Raw genomic sequence first — 16,307 nt, 5'->3', positions numbered from 1 at the left:
TCTAGGTGCCAGGTACTGGGAAAAATACAAAGGTTACCCCATTTGATTCTCACAAAGACCCTGGGAGGTAGGTGCTATTATGACCCCCATTTTTGAGTTGGGAAAACTGAGGCAGACAGAAGCTAAGGGACTTACCCAGTCACATAGCAAGCTTCTAAGCTCACATTTGAACTCAGGTCTTCCTGAATAGAGACCGAGTACTCTATCCATTGCATCACCTCTGTAGTGAAGATATTGGACATAGAACTGCAGGTACAAAGCTGTCTCCACCCTTACTGGTCATGTGACCACGGACAAGCCCATTAATATCTCTCAGTTTCAGTCTCCTCATCTGTAAACTTTGAATAACAGGGACTTTTAGTTTTTACTTCACAGCTTTGTTGTTGGTTAAACACTTGGTTTTCCTACTTCCTCACTCTCTGACCTCATGCTCAGACTGCAGAGGGTTTGGCAGTACCCTAGAGAGAAATATGGAGCAAGAAGGAACAGCCCCTAGGATCCAGAGACCCCCCAGCTCGAGTCTAAATTGGTTTCATTGAGGTCTCCCACTATTACCGTTTTGCTTCGTGTTCCTCCCTGTAGTTTGGCTAATCCCACCATGTAGGGGCAGTTCTCTGGTTTTAAGGTCTGCTGAACCCTTTGGCTCCTGGGCTGATAGATCTGCTTTCACTTTATCTTATCTGAATCCAGGCAATCAAACATTCCCAGGCATTTCAACTGTGCTCCAGTTGGGTACTCCCTAGGTCTGTTGACTTCCCCATTTTAATATTAGTTCCTTGAGGGAAGGGATTGTCTTACTCACTTGTAGGTGCATCCCTAACACTTAGGAGGTGCTTGATAAATACTTTATCTGTCTATTTGAGTTTGGGGATACTATGTTATGTCACTTGATTAGACTGAATGCTGATATTGTGTCATCGTCTGGGGTCTTTGAGTGTGATGTGTCTTCCCTGATCACCTGTTTTGCTCAAGTCTATTTTTACTCTTCCTTGTTGGAGAACATGAATACTATCCCTGCTTTTTGGAGCTCACTAGCAGGGATAGGGAACCTGAGGCTATGAGGCCACCTGTGTGGACCTCCAGGTCCTCAAGTGTAGTCCTTTGATTGAATCCAAACTTCACAGAACAAACTTGTTTTGGATTCAGGCAAAGGGCTGAACTTGAGGACTTAGAGGGCCACAGGCAGCCTTGAGCCCACAGGTTCCCCATCCCTGACTTAGGGCATAGTATATTCGGCTTTAGACAGACCCTAAAAAAAATAGTTCTAAAGTACCAAACTAACCTGTGTCATCTCCCATATGAATATAACTCCTTTAAAGTAGGGACTGTCTTATTCACTTGTATATGTATCCCTAGAAATTAGTACCATGCCCAGTACATAGTAAGTGCTTAATAAATGTTCTCTGACTTTATCTCTCCCTCTGACCCTGTTTATTTCTCCATTTCTCTCTGTGTTCCTCCCTGTCTCTCTCTCTTTCTCTTTCTACTCTATCCCTCCCCAAGTATGTTTTGCTTCTGATCATAGACTACTTTAATCCACCCTCCCTTTTATTACCCCTTCCTCCCCTCCCCCACTTCTTTCTCTTATCTCTTTCCCCTCCTATCTCTTATCTCTTTCCCTTCCCCATTGAGTTAAGAAAGATTTCTCTTTTTTATTAAGTTTAGTTAAAATCGTTTTGTGAGAAAAGAGGAAGTAAGTTTTTTTCCACACTTTGATGAGGGTTGTGACCTAACATGGACAGGGTAGAGGTCAGAAACTAATGTGCAGAACCAAGGAGCTGTGTCAGAGAGGAGAACATGGAGTCACCTGGCCCGGGGACAGTATCTCCGGGAATCCAAAGTTCAGAGTTCTGTAAGGGTCCTTCCTCATCCTGACTGGTGGGAGTCCTTCCTGTGGCCATGCTGGAAGCTGCCCCTTCCTTCAGGGGAAGGAACATAGGCCTTCCCTACTCTGAACTCCATATTTAATAAATTTTTCTTGATACCTTTTCTGTGTGTCAAATTTGTCTCTAACAGTTTTAATAGGAACAACCTTGGACGAGCAGAAATAGCTTTGATTTTAAAGACTGGAGCAACATACAACTGAGAAAGAATTCCCAGGGAAAGCTAAATTAGACAGTTTATGTCTTCTTTAGCGATCTTTGTTTTAAAAAGACAACCATTCCATACAAGGTATGAGATATCAATCTATTTACATTTTAAAATATTTCTTTTTTCTTTTCAGTGTAGAGGAAATGTCTATAAATCAGTCAGTAAGCGTAGAACAGTTGTATTGATCTCTGGATTTGTCCAATCATTTTGGATGTCCTCCAAGTGATTATCAAAATCCACAAGGGTCTCACAGGACCTGCTGTCCAATAGCGATGCCAAGATCCTCTGCGCTTTCCACCAGCCTTCATAATAATTGTAGTGTGGATCTCTGCACTGCCATTTGTTTTCATGATGCTCATATACATAAATGGTGGGTTCTATGCACTCCATTGTGTTGTCTACTACAATGAGCATGGCGTCACTGAAGCCCCCTGCAATCCTGGAAGCTCCCTACTCAGCAACTCTCTCCTCCCACCCTCTCTCCCTCTCCTTCTCCCTCTCCCTCTCACTCTCCCTCTTCTCCCCCCTCTCGAGTCATTATTTAGGGGCAAAATAAAGAAAGGAAAGTCTAATAGAAATCTAGTTGGATGGGAGTGATAACACTTATGAAACATTGAATTAAACATTTTTGGAACACTGATTATATTTTAAGAACTGTAAAAAGAAACTAGTGAAATTATTACAAATCAATGTGATACAGAATCCAAAAGACACAGGAGTCAAAGAATCACCATGAGCAAGGTTAGACATGGCTTCTGTCTGTCTATTTAGTAATGATATTGTTACTTCCCCCTAGAAGGAGACAAGGAAGAGAGGCTGGAACATGCCAGCATCAGAGCAGCCAAATCAGGAAGCCACTGCTTATAAAATGACACAAAGAACCAAAACATGGGGCAGACCAGTAGAGCTTGTGCTGCCCAATTCAATGGTGCCATTTCCCAGGGGTTCATGAATCAGAAGGCAAGTGAAAAGTACATTTCCAGGTCTGGTTCTAACCTCCAGCAACTTTCTAAATCCATTTCCAAATGTCTTGGTCGTTCAGCACCACTAGCTAAATGATGATCAGAGATTCCACCCTCTCTAAGCTCCTGAAATTTTACTTCAGCCCAGTTCATGGTATAATACATTCTGCTGAAGAGGTCAGGTTCATGGCAAATGTAGGGTTCCAGGTCGATTTCTTTGTTTTGTTTTCTTTTTATTTCCAGTTACAAATTCTTTCCTTCTCTCTACCTGTTCCCCCATATATTTAGATGGTAAGAAATATAATACTTATTATACATAAGAAGTCATGCAATATATTTTTCTGCATTAGCCATATGCAGGGGGAAGGAGGGAGGGTACAAGAAAAATAACGAAAGGGAAAAATATGCTTCAATCTGCATTCTGAGTCCATCCATCAGTTCTCTGTCTTGAGATGGACAGCATTTTTCATCATGAGTTCTTTGGAGACATGGTGGATCATTTTATCAATGAGAAATTTTTTCAGTTGTTTATCTTTCCAATACTGCCATTACCATGTACATTGTTCTCCTGGTTCTGCTCACTTCACTTTGCATCAGTTCATACAAGTCTTCCCAGATTTTTCTGAAACCCACTCCTTCATCATTTCTTTCAGCGCAATGGTATTTCATCACAATTACATATCATAACTTGTTCAATCGTTCCCCAGTTGATGGCCATACCCTCAGTTTCCAATTCTTTGCCACCACAAAAAGAGCTGCTATAAATATTTTTGTATATAAGAATCCTTTTCCTTCTTCTCTCATATCTTTGGAAAATAGACCTTGTAGTGGTACTGCTGGGTCAAAGGGTATATAAAGTTGTATAGTCCTTGGGTATAACTCCAAATTGTTCTCCAGATTGGAGTAGTTCACAGCTCCATCAACAATGCATTAGCGTGAGGGAGGGAAAAAATAATAATCTAAGTTATATGGTAGTGATTGTAGAACACTGAAAATAAATAAAATTAATTTTAAAAAAAACAAAAAACCAAAAAAAAATCCAATGCATTAGTATACCTGTTTTCCAGTATCCCCTCCAGCATTTGTCATTTATCTTTTCTGTCATCTTAGCCAATCTTTTGTGGGTAAGATGATACCTCAGAGTCATTTTCATTTTTATTTCTCTAATTATTAGTAATTTAGAACATTTTATATGACTACTGGTAGATTTTATTTCTTCCACCAAAAACTAACTGTTCATAGCCTTTGACCATTTATCAATTGGAGAATGGCTCTTATATTTAAAAATTTGGCTCAGTTCTCTATACATTTGAAAAATAAGAACCAGGTCTACTTCTGAGAGGGTTCAAGGTGCCCCATCTAGAACTATCCACAATCTTTGGGCATGCCACAAAATTACCTGATTTTCCAATGACTTCTTGACACCTTCTTTCTCAAACCAGATCTGACTCCTTTAATTTCTCTTCTGGTCCAGAACCCTACTGATTGAAGATGGAGAACTGATGCATTAAGACACATTTACTTGTTGACCTAAAGCTATACTGAGAACCTCTTTCCCTTTCACAGAGTCAGACACACACACATTGCACCAACTACCAGGATGCTAACCAGAAAACACTTCAGGTGGGACTGACTGACATGTTACCTTTCACCCCATGGGACATGTTCATTTAAATATGACCACTTTGCTGACCCAAAAACAAAGACCAACCTTCTGCAGATCTTTCATTGCCTGGTATAGATCTAAGGGGTTGTTGATCTTATGTAGATTGTAATCCACAATGCTTGGTAAGGGAAATGATTGATATCTGTTTCAAGGTAAAGGGAGCATGCTGAAAAAAAAAATACAAGTGAAAAAGACATCATCCAAGAAGGGATGTGGAGAAGGAAGCCATCATCCTTGTCACCACCAACAACACCATCAACTACTGACTAACTTCACCCAATAGTTGAAGTCAGTTCAAAGACCCCAGGAATAGTAGTGTTCTCCCTTCACCTCCCCAATGGTCCCGCTCCTGACCCAGCCTTGGAAGTCAACATCCAGGTAAGCAACTCCTGGGGAGAAGGGGCCAACCATCCCTCCTAATTGTTACCATGAGGCAGATAAGCCAGCCTACCAGAAGCAGCAAGACACCTTAAGGGAGAGACAGAAGGCAGCATATGTCATGTATACCAAACCATGGCCACTACCTCAATCACCATTTCCAATTGCACCCAATGACCAGATACTGTAGTCCTTGCCTACTCAATGACCAGGGCTATTGAAGACCCCAGAAAAGAAAGTTCTTGCCATTAAAGTCATTGACATTCAAATAGTTCGACAACAAAAATCGATATGGTTTTACCAGTGAAAATGACTTTAAGGAGGAGGCATTACTATTTGCTTTGCTGAAGAACCATGGGACCTTTCCATCTGACTCGCAACTAAAACCTTCCATATGTGTTGTATACCTCAGCAGAACGTGAGCTCTTTGAAGCCAGGGACTGTCTCTGCTTCTCGGTTTGTGTTCCCATTGCTTAGCACAGTGTTTTACACTTAAACACTTGATAAATGCCTTTTCCTTCCTTCCTTCCTTTCTTTTTTCTTTCTTTCCTTCCTTCATTTTTTCTTTCCTTCTTTTCTTCCTTCACATAAATATAGCAACAGGTACAGAAGGAATGGAGAACAGGAAAGGAGAGGAATGTTTTGAAAGGGAGAATGTAACGGGAGCAGATTTAAACTTTCCTGCTAACTTATACTTACTTTGACTATTCATTTTCTTTTCTGCTCACCCACCTACCCACTGATTCTATTATCTCCACACTCTTCTCCAGTTTCCTTCTACCTTCTCTAAGAGTAAGTATCCCCTCACCCATTTCCTGCCCCCTGTAATCTCCCACCCAGCATGCACACATATTCTCTCTATGTCTTCTTCATTCAGCCCACTTTGTCTAAATCTTCACGAGGGTTGACTAGATAGCTTAAAGGAGACAATGAAAGAAAAAGTGAAGAGAAACTAGTACTTTTCCAAAAAGGAAAAAATACTTAGCATGTCAATCAAAGCTCTCTATGATCTGATCCCAGTTTTCCTTACCAGCCTAATGTCCCATCCTTCTCCTTAATGTACCCCATGCTCCACCAAACCAGGCTGCCTGCAGTTCCCCCATGTATTTCAACACTTGAAGCAACTGTGTTCTTATTAGTGTGGGAGCTCCATCTTCCAATGCATAGCTACAATGAGGTAGATTACCTTTGAGAAATGCTGTGGTCCCCAAATCCACCACATTATGAAAAACATGGTTTTAGGCCTTTCTGAATTTAGTCTGATTGCTCCTCAGATGACATGTCATCTGGCCATGCTCAAAGTCCTTCCTTCTGGACAGGACCAATCAGAGCTCTTGGTTTGGAGTGTAGGCTTCAAAAACTCTTTTGAGTAACAGAGGAAGACTTCAGTGGAGTCCCCAAAGATTCACTTCACTTCTCCTTTGTTCACTCTACTTCCTCTACCTTGAATGGCTTTCCTTCCTTCCCCAGAACCCTCATCCAAGTTTTGAAAACCTTGAGGTCCATCCAGTTCAAAAGATACCTCCCTCATGGAACTCTTCTTGTTTCTTTAGTGATGTGTTTGGCTCCTGTGTTTTTATAACACTTTATATGTATCCATGTCTCATTATCTCTAATAGATTTTAAGCTTCATGAAAGGAAGGGGTCACATTTTATTCCCCTCTGTACCCTTCAATGTACCTAACAGTTCCCTACACATGGGATGCATTTAATAAATGTTTGTTGAGTGGAATTAAATTGAATTAAATTATAATGTAGGTAAAGTCCTGATGAAGGCTGAAGAGGGGGGGGAGGTGTGAGATCCCCCACTGGAGTACCAGGGGCAGGTCGCCTGGAATGAATTCATGAACTCAAGCATTCTTGAAATCAAAGTAAAGATTTATTACACTTTTCAGTGGGCAAGAGTTCTTAGGGAACCTGAAACCTTAGAGGGGTACAGGTAAAGTTTATATAGGATATTCTATAGTAAAACATATGCCAAATACGCTAACTAGGTAATTCAGGGCAGGTTTAAGGTTAAGGAGTGATTAGTTCTTAAAGGAACATGCACTTTTGGTATCTACTGTGCAGGCATTTTACCCAGAGTTCATCAGAAAATAGCCTGGGGGCAGAGGGCTACATGAAGGTGTGGTTTTAGACCTGAAATGTCACTAAGTCAAATAGCAGTCAGGACTGACTAAGGAATGCCAGGCTGCTCTCATCAACGTCTTGCTAGACAAGATAAATGTAAGGGAGTGTATGTCTAAGTCTAGGATACACAGGATTGGTCAGTGAGGAGTAAATGTCATTATGAGCCAGTACACGGCCAGTTCAGCCAGTATGCAGCTGGTTCAAACTAATAAATTCTATAGGTGCAGCTGGCTACCGTAGCAGGAAAAGAGAGAAAAGTTTTGCTAGGGCGGGCTTTGTCCTTGGGCTGGGGAGAAACTGCTTGGGATAGTGTTTTGAGGTGAGGGAGAAACGCGATTTTAGGATTGGAGTCCAAGCACACGCAACCAAGCACCCCATCAGCCCCACCAAAAAGTAAAGCAAGCCAGCTTAGGTAGGACTTCAGACATAGTTTAATTCTCTTTAAAATAAGTGGGTTGGATTACATAGATGATTGCTCAAGTTTCTTCTAGCTCTAATATTCTATGATGACATAACCTGTGACCCACTTACCCAAGCTCAGGGCTCACACAGGCCATGTTCAATCTTGAAGGCTTCTCAGTAGCAGCCACATAATCATGCTTCTACCCAAGTTTTCCCCAGGAAACATTAGACATTGGTTTATTTTGCCCTTACCTAGGTAATTCCTACTTACCATGGCTAAACCACCATTCAAATATTCAGATTCACAAAGTATCAAACATAGAACTGGCTTAATTTAACCCAATAAAAAATGCAAAGAACTTGCATCTGAGCTCAGAAATAGAGTCTCCACTTTCCCTAAAGACTTACATAGCTCTTCAGACTTTTAGCAACATCCCAGGAAGTACACACACACACACACACACAGACATACACACACACACAGACATACACACACACACACATACACACACACACACACACACACACACACACACACATGCTCTCGCACATACACACACCACTATTTTGAGGTGGTGTTTAGGCCAATTAATAAGGCCCATGAGAAAGAACTTTTCTAAAGAAAAAGGATTTGGTTCACTAAATGATACAAGAGTGTAAAGAAGAATCCTGGTCTGGTCAAGTCAGAGTTCATGGGATTCACTAAATTCAAAGGTTAGGCAGTAGTAAAGGAATTTGTAACAGTGAGATAATTAGTGGTATACTGCTAAAAATTTATCAACTAGTTTTCCAAAACAAAAAAGAAAGAAAGAAAGAAAAGAACACACAATATACTCATAACCTGCATTATTAACATTTTTTCCCCATCGCTTGCTTAAGTCTAGACAAGCAACAAAATAATAACCCTAGTCCTGATTTGTAGTGTTGGCTGATCTCTGAGCTGTAAATGCTCACACTGAAAATTGAACATTCTGCTCTCCCAAGCTCATACGAGGTGGGTCCTACACACCCCTAAAGATGGTGTGCTAAGAATGGCAGCGGTCTGTGTCTCCCTCTGGTGCCAGTTCTTTTCCAAGATATGACAAAGAACCTTCCAACCCTTAGCAGCCTAGACGAATACTACCACATCTAGTATCATTGATGAGATGACGGCTTTTATCTCAGAACTTTTAACCCAAGACAACATTTGTTCTTGTATAGCTTTCTATCCATGCACTCTCCCAGGGTTCATTGCAGCAAGGTGGCGCAGTGGACAAAGTGCCAAGCCTGCAATCAGGAAGGCTCATCACCCTGAGTTCAGCCTCAGACACTTACTAGCTGTGTGACCCTGGGCAAGTCACCTAACCTTGTTTGTCTCAGTTTTCTCATCTGTAAAATGAACTAGAGGAGGAAAGAGTAAACCACTCCAGTATTTTTGCCAAAAAAAATGGGATCATGAAGAGCTGAACATGACTAAAAATGGCTGAATTTGTACAATGAAAAGTGCCTACTATGTGCCAGATATCATGATAAACACTCTATAAATGCTATTTCATTTGATCCTTACAACAACCCTGGGAGGAAGGTGCTATTTTTATCCCCATTTTAGAGCTGAGGATCTGAGGCAAACAGAGGTTAAATGACTTGCCATGGGTCAGAAAGCTAGTAAGCATCTGAGGCTGGATTTGAACTCAGGTCTTCCTGACTCCAAGCTTAGTACTGTATCCATTGCCCCATCATTTAAGAGGCAGATGAGGATGGGATAAAAGTCTCAACCTTGAAGAGACCTTGAGATAGATGTAAGGATGGAGATATTTTCCCATTCCCTTTGACCAAGAAGTCAAGGAATCTCATCAGCTGTTAAGAAATGAAGACATTATAAAATAGTTTTCCCCAAAATGAATTCTCTGGAGGACCATTGACTTAATCCTTCCACCCTACTCCGCCAAAGGCAAAAAGGAACAAGAGGACCCAGACTATCTGCTCCATGTGGCAACAAAAGTTGTGAGGTCTGTTACATTTCTCAAGGCTGAGGATCCAAAGAAGAAAGGTCTGGATGGCTCTCACTCAACTTTTCACCCCCTCATCTAAATATCTTTGTATATGGCTGGTGTGAGCCAGGGTTACTGCTAATGTTATTGTGCTGGCTATGGCATCAGCTATAATCCATGTTTGACATAGTTTAGAAACAGAAGATCTGTGTTTGGACAAGCCCTTAAAGGACCTGATATCCACAGTAGAAAGAAGTAGTATCTTTGGGGACTTCGATTCAAGAGGAGACAACCTCCTAATGCTTGTCAAACTGGATGACTAGTTCTGTGCACATCTTGTCATTCATATAGGCAACAATTATACTCTTGGAAGGAACCTAGCAAGTACTGGCAAAGATTATTTAGTTCTGGACAAGAAACTTTGGGACGCAGGTGGCTTTTGTTTGTTTGTTTTGTTTTTAATCACTGCTGTATATTGAAGGCAAGGGATAATGGACAAGGAAAGCAGGCATAAGAAGGTGGTATGTGTAAATGGGATTTAGATTTCTGGATCATGACTTAAAATACAGGAATGACAGGTTCCTGGTCAGGGATAGAGTACATCTAAGAAAGCCTGGTAAAAATGCATTTGCCTGGAGTTTTCCAAAGCTAAACCAAAGGGTATGAAACTAAATAAGAAAGTGGGGGGATATAGTAGCCTTTGGCCATAGTGTAGAGAACATGAAAAGAGCCACAGTGTAGTAAGACAAATAGCAGCAGATACACACAGAGGCTCACAGGAAAGAAAAATCCAAACAAAGAACTAATAATGAAACCTAATGCTTCAGATTCTCAAACACAAATGCATAAAAAATGGACAAATATTTAGAAATTCTACACAAGGAAGCAGATTTAACTTCATAAACATCCTTTAGACTTGGTGGGTTAAGCTCTATGACTAGAATATAGTTCAAGAAGTGTATAATTAATTTAAAAGAAACAGGACTGGCTAAAAATGAAGGAGTGGGAATGGGGAGTAGGAAGGTGGAATTGCATCATGTATTAAAAAGACATATTCTTGAGAGGAAAATCCAGGAATCAGCGGGGGAAGGGTGGCAGAGTGCATTGGGGTGAAGGTCAAATTCAGGTTTGAGAAAAACTTGGTAAATTTATTAATAAAATAGTCTGTTCACCTTTTACTTTGGAGCTAGTAAAAATCCATGTGATTATTAATCTTTGATCTGAATTGGCTTCTAGATCTAAATTTGAGCAACCAACCTAAAAATATTTTATACAAAATAACTGAGAACATCAGGAAGCCTCTAAATCAGAATTTTACAAAACATTTTAGACCAAAATATGTGCTACATGAGAAACACAGTCATATCTATGAACATTTCTAATGGACATTTTTCTCAATGAATTCAAATCCAGTCTCAAATGTAGCCAGTTGTGTGGCCTTAAGTGATTCATTTCATCCTGTTTGCCTCAGTTTCCTCAGCTCGAGGAGGAAATGACAAAACCCTCTAGTATCTCTGTCAAGAAAACCCCAAATGGGGTCATGAAGAGTCAGACAAATTCATCTACATTCATGTCCCCTAAACTTCATCCTATTTATGTTTGTAACCTCTCAAAGTCATTTGGAATTTTAATGCAATTCTACCATCTGATGGCATCAGAATCATTGCTCTCCAGAGTACATCAAAACTTTTAGAGATTTCACGTTCATGGATGAACTCTGACCTCTTATAGGTAGATCCTATATCAGACGGACACAACAGTATGGGAAGAGTGAGAAAGGCAAATATTATAAGCTCTTAAGCTAATTAAGGCTTAAAACTATCCTAAGATTTTTGGTGACACCCAGTAAGTTATATTAACAAAGGTTAATTTCTTTCTATTGAGTGAGGTTCCATTGAGTATCCCACCCACTCAGAAGCAATTACTTTTGTTAGGTAAGAACTTTCTTGTCTGAATCAATTTATCAAACCAAAGGGGTCTAGAACATCTCCTTGATTTAATCAAAGCCATTATGTGAGAGACTTGGTCATACCCTAAGGAGTCTGAGTAAAAAGAAAGAGCTACCTTAGAACCAGGTAGTTTCCTAAGGCTGGGAGCAGAGAAGAAGGAGACTGGCAGGCCTGGAGCAACTAGCCAGAGGAGAAGAAGAATATAGGGTTGACCTATGGAAGAGAAGGGATGCCATCAGTGCCATGAGCATCTTCTGAACAGAAGACTGAGAGCAGTTCCAAGAAAAAGTCTGCTGCGTTCCCAACTCCTCCTTCTGTCTATCTGCCGATCTATCCTTAGTCATTATGATATAATCAACTGTTCTGTTGCGCAAACACTTCTAGCAATACAATTTTACCTCAACCATTAGCGATAGATATCAATTTAGGCAGAGTCCAACCTCATGTTAGCAGTTTTCCAAACTGGGGGCTCACAATGGTTATGGCTGATCTCATAACTTTTCATCTAAGGTAAACTCCCTAAAGCCTCTGAGGAGGGAGCCACATGGATCTTAGGTGCCTTTCTATGGCTCCTAGGCTTAAAATGAACTGAGTGTTTTATTTTCTAATATTTTTAGATAAAAATAAGAATAACTAGGGCAGTTAGGTGGTTCAGAGGCTAGAGTTCCAGGACTGAAATCAGGAAAACTCATTTTGATGAGTTCAAATTCAGCCTCAGACACTTACTAGCTGTGTCACCCTGAACAAGTCACTTAACCCTGTTTGCCTCAGTTTCCTCATGTGTAAAATAAGCTGGAGAAGGAAATGGCAAATCACTCCAGCATCACTGTCAAGAAAACCCTAGATGAGATCACAAAGAGTCAGCACAACTGGAAGGACTGAACAACACAGAGAATAAGTAGAAATTCGGATATTTTCTTCCTCCGCTACAAAGACTCATCTCTCACCCCACGCTCCTTGGAGTGTGCACACTCCATTTTGAAGACCACTGAGTTAGATCATTGATGGAAAATATCAGATAGCTTTAGGTTTCAATCTAGCCCTTGAAAAATAGTGCCCAGAATTTTGCTGTCCAGGGAAGTCACGGAATCCATCTCTCCCTCATTGAATTCCATATTATTGAATCAATCAATCAATCATTTTGACTACTTTTTAAAAAGTCATGTTTATGCCTTTTGCCTTTATATACAGCAGCTAAGTGGCACAGTAGATAGAGCACAAACCCTAGAGTCAAGAGGACCTGAGTTCAAATTCAGCCTTAGACGCTTACTAGCTGTGTGATCTTGGCAAGTTACTTAACCCTGTTTGCCTCAGTTTTCTCATCTCTAAAATGAACAGGAGAAGGAAATGACAAACCACTTCAGTATCTGTACCAAGAAAACCCCAAATGGGGTCACAAAGAGTCAGACATGACTGATACAACTGTGCAACAACTTTTATATCACACTCATTTCTGATATCCCAGCTGTTATGTGGTGGGTCTGGCAGGAAGCAGGCACCTTCTGGGGGGTAGTCCACACCCCTTCAGCTCTGTCCCCATCAGGCAAACATTGTTGCTCACATTGCTTGAGTGAGTAGGATATAACTCACTAAAATCATTCTGGTCAGTGGATAGCTATTGGGCCTTACCACTGCTCCTAGACCATCCCCTCTAGACCTCATAGGCATTGTTATTTGACTTTCCAATACACCCAAAGGCCCTATTGACCTTGTCTTCCATTCTATACCTGCCCCTCATTTCCTGCCATGTGTAGTCTGTCCCAAGTAGAATGCAAACTTTTTAAGAACATACTTTTTTATTTGTACCCCTAGTATTTCACACAATGATTGGCACATCATAAGTGTTTAATAACTGCTTCTTCATTCATCTTCTTCTGACCTTTAACTTTGGACTCTCCCTTTTAACAAAGAAAAGGAATTCAATTACTTTTAAAGAAGAGCCAATCCCAAGGCAACCAAAATTCGGAGGGATGTAGTAAATTGGGAAAGAATTTTTACAGCTAATCTCGGGGATAAAGGCCTCATTTCTAGAATATATAGAGAACTGAGTCAAATGTACAACTATACAAGTCATTCCCCAGTTGATAAATGGTCAAAGAATATGAACAGGCAATTTTCAGAGGAAGAAATTAAAGATATCTATAATCATATGAAAAAATGCTCTAAATCACTTTTGATTAGAGAGATGCAAATCAAAACAATTCTGAGGTACCACATCACACCTGTAAGATTGTCAAACATGACAAAACAGGAAGATGATAAATGTTGGAGAGGATGTGGGAGAGTTGGAACAGTAATTCATTGTTGGTGGAGCTGTGAGCTCATCCAACCATTCTGGAGAGCAATTTGGAACTATGCCCAAAGGGCTACAAAAATGTGCATACCCTTTGACCCAGCAATATCGCTACTAGGACTGTATCCCCAAGAGATCATAAAAATGGGAAAGGGTCCCACATGTACAAAAATATTTATAGCAGCTCTCTTTGTAGTGGTCAAAACCTGGAAGTCAAGGGGATGCCCATCAATTGGGGAATGGCTGAATAAATTGTAGTATATGAATGTAGTGGAGTACTATTATGCTATAAGAAATGATGAACCAGAAGACTTCAGAGAGGCCTGGAAGGACTTATATGACCTGATGCTGAGTGGAAGGAGCAGAACCAGGAGAACTTTGTGCACAGCAACGACCACAGTGTGAGAGTTTTTCTGGTAGACTTGAAACTTTGTAACAATGCAAGAACTTAAAAAAAAAAATCCCAATAGTCTACTAAGGCAAAATGCCTTCCACACTCAGAGAAAGAACTATGGAATTCATTCGTAGAATGTAGCAGATCATGTTTGTGTGTGTGTGTGTGTGTGTGTGTGTGTGTGTGTATTATGTTTTGATTTGTGATATGATTTCTTCCATATATTTTAGTTCGTCTACACAGCATGACTATAGTGAAAACATAGTCGATAGGAAAGTATATGTAGAGCCTATATAAAATTGTATGCCATCTCGGGGAGGGAGGGGGGTGGTGGGGGACAGGTGGGGGGTAAAAATCTAAGTTTTATGGTAGTGATTGTAGAACGTTGAAAAAAATAAAGAAAATTTAAAAAATAAAGAAAGAAAGAAAGAAGAGCCAATCTAAGAAGTCACTTCTATACCTAACAGTGGTATAATTTTGTTTTCCCAGGTGACATTTGGAACTCTCTGCTAAAGACACTGAAATGAATTCACTGAATAGAATAAAATAAAATAAAATAAAATAAAACTGAATTTTTTAAAAATCCTGTGCATGGGGCAGGTTGGCAATGCTCCTGGGTCAAGTTATATATCCTTACTCAAACCCGTAGTCTGTAGGCTTTGGGGAGACTGGAGGATTTGAGGAGAACTTAAAATAAAGAGAGAGGGGGCATAGCATGATGAACTTTGGTGAACTCACCCCACCACTTGTGTAGCCCAAGAGGTTTCTAGAACAGTGTCACCATAAATCAGAATCTCCTATTCCCAACTCTAGATCTCCACTATCTGTCTCCCTAGCCTCCATTTCCATGTATTGTGATAGTCCAAGGTCCCTTTAAATGAAGTTAGGTTGTGAGTACAGACTCTCAGCTTTCCTTAGGCCTCCCCTCTGGGCAGGCCCACCAGGTCAACTATTCTGCTGGCTCAGCTATAATATCTGACCAGGTAGAAAATATAATTGCTTTGCTTAAGAACATGGCCTACTGATAGCAACATCAGATAGCTACGTATCCAGGATATCTCACTGGTGGACTGATGGAAAAACAAAACCACCTCCCATTTCCTGCCTAGCCAACCAAGCAACTTCTGATTCCAACCAGAAGAAACTTCCCATGTAAAATAATATCTTATAAATAATTGTACAGCTTCACAGGTCATTAATGAAACTAACTTCCCCGGAGTTGTAATGGGAGTTTTATTTTTGAAATAATCCCCTCTTTCAAACAAGTTTCCCCAGAGACCGTTGTTACATGATCCATCTCCTTCAGGTTGGCTACAGGAAATCTACCAAATAAATAGAGGAGGGAAAACATCTATTTAAAACTCAATAAAAAAATCTGCTTTTTAAGACACAAAGTAAGAGAAATTTGTACATATTGCCACATATAAATTCCTAGAGAGGAAGTGGCTTATTTTTTAAATTATGCACAGCAAACCAAACGGCAGTTCTCTGAAAAGATTCCAAATATGTGTAATTTCAGTTAACAAAATGCAGTAAAAAAAAAAAATCTTTGTTTGGAGAAAGGCATATCTGAATTACCTAGAAGTCAATTAGAGACAGTTTAAAAAGGAATATAGCTATATGGCTTTCAAAATAATTGAAAGTATAAGCTAAAAGGCATGAATAGGTGACTCATTTGTAATCTGAGGCACTATTTGTCCATAGCCTAGGTGTCACAGTCCTAAAAAATGGTTTGCTCTTTTAAGTAAGCGAAATTGTTTCCACCCAACTAGAAATCTTCTTTACATTATTCAGTGGCTCCCCAAACTTTCTTCCGAGACAGAGAAAGGTAAACATCGGTCCATCCTGCATCTGATCGTTCCAGTTTCAATTAGAGTCTTTGGGGAGGTTTGCCTCTATTTGACTAGAAACACCAACTTTGGCCTTAGACTCTTCATGGACTCACAAGAGTTAGAATGAAAAGGGACCTGGGAAGTTGTTAACAAACTGGAGGAAAATGGAGATAGTCACCTTTCACAAGTGTGCCTGGAAGAAGAAACATTACCCAAACAAAGGGTGCTGTTCAGGCATTT

The 16,307-nt window shown here is 40.2% G+C and overlaps 1 long non-coding RNA gene across 1 annotated transcript; it reads right to left on the bottom strand.

Moving 5' to 3' along the window:
- Nucleotides 1-2,714: 2,714 nt before the first annotated feature.
- On the bottom strand, nucleotides 2,715-14,533 carry LOC140502039 (uncharacterized). Its single transcript, XR_011966489.1, has 2 exons — nucleotides 4,453-14,533; nucleotides 2,715-3,967 (listed from the first exon to the last, which is right to left on the bottom strand). It is a non-coding gene; the product is annotated as an uncharacterized lncRNA (long non-coding RNA).
- Between the last annotated feature and the right edge of the window lie 1,774 nt (nucleotides 14,534-16,307).

Source organism: Notamacropus eugenii, chromosome 4 (genome assembly GCF_028372415.1).
Source record: "Notamacropus eugenii isolate mMacEug1 chromosome 4, mMacEug1.pri_v2, whole genome shotgun sequence".
NCBI classification, from domain to species: domain Eukaryota; kingdom Metazoa; phylum Chordata; class Mammalia; order Diprotodontia; family Macropodidae; genus Notamacropus; species Notamacropus eugenii.
This window is presented reverse-complemented; position numbering and strand designations above follow the sequence as displayed.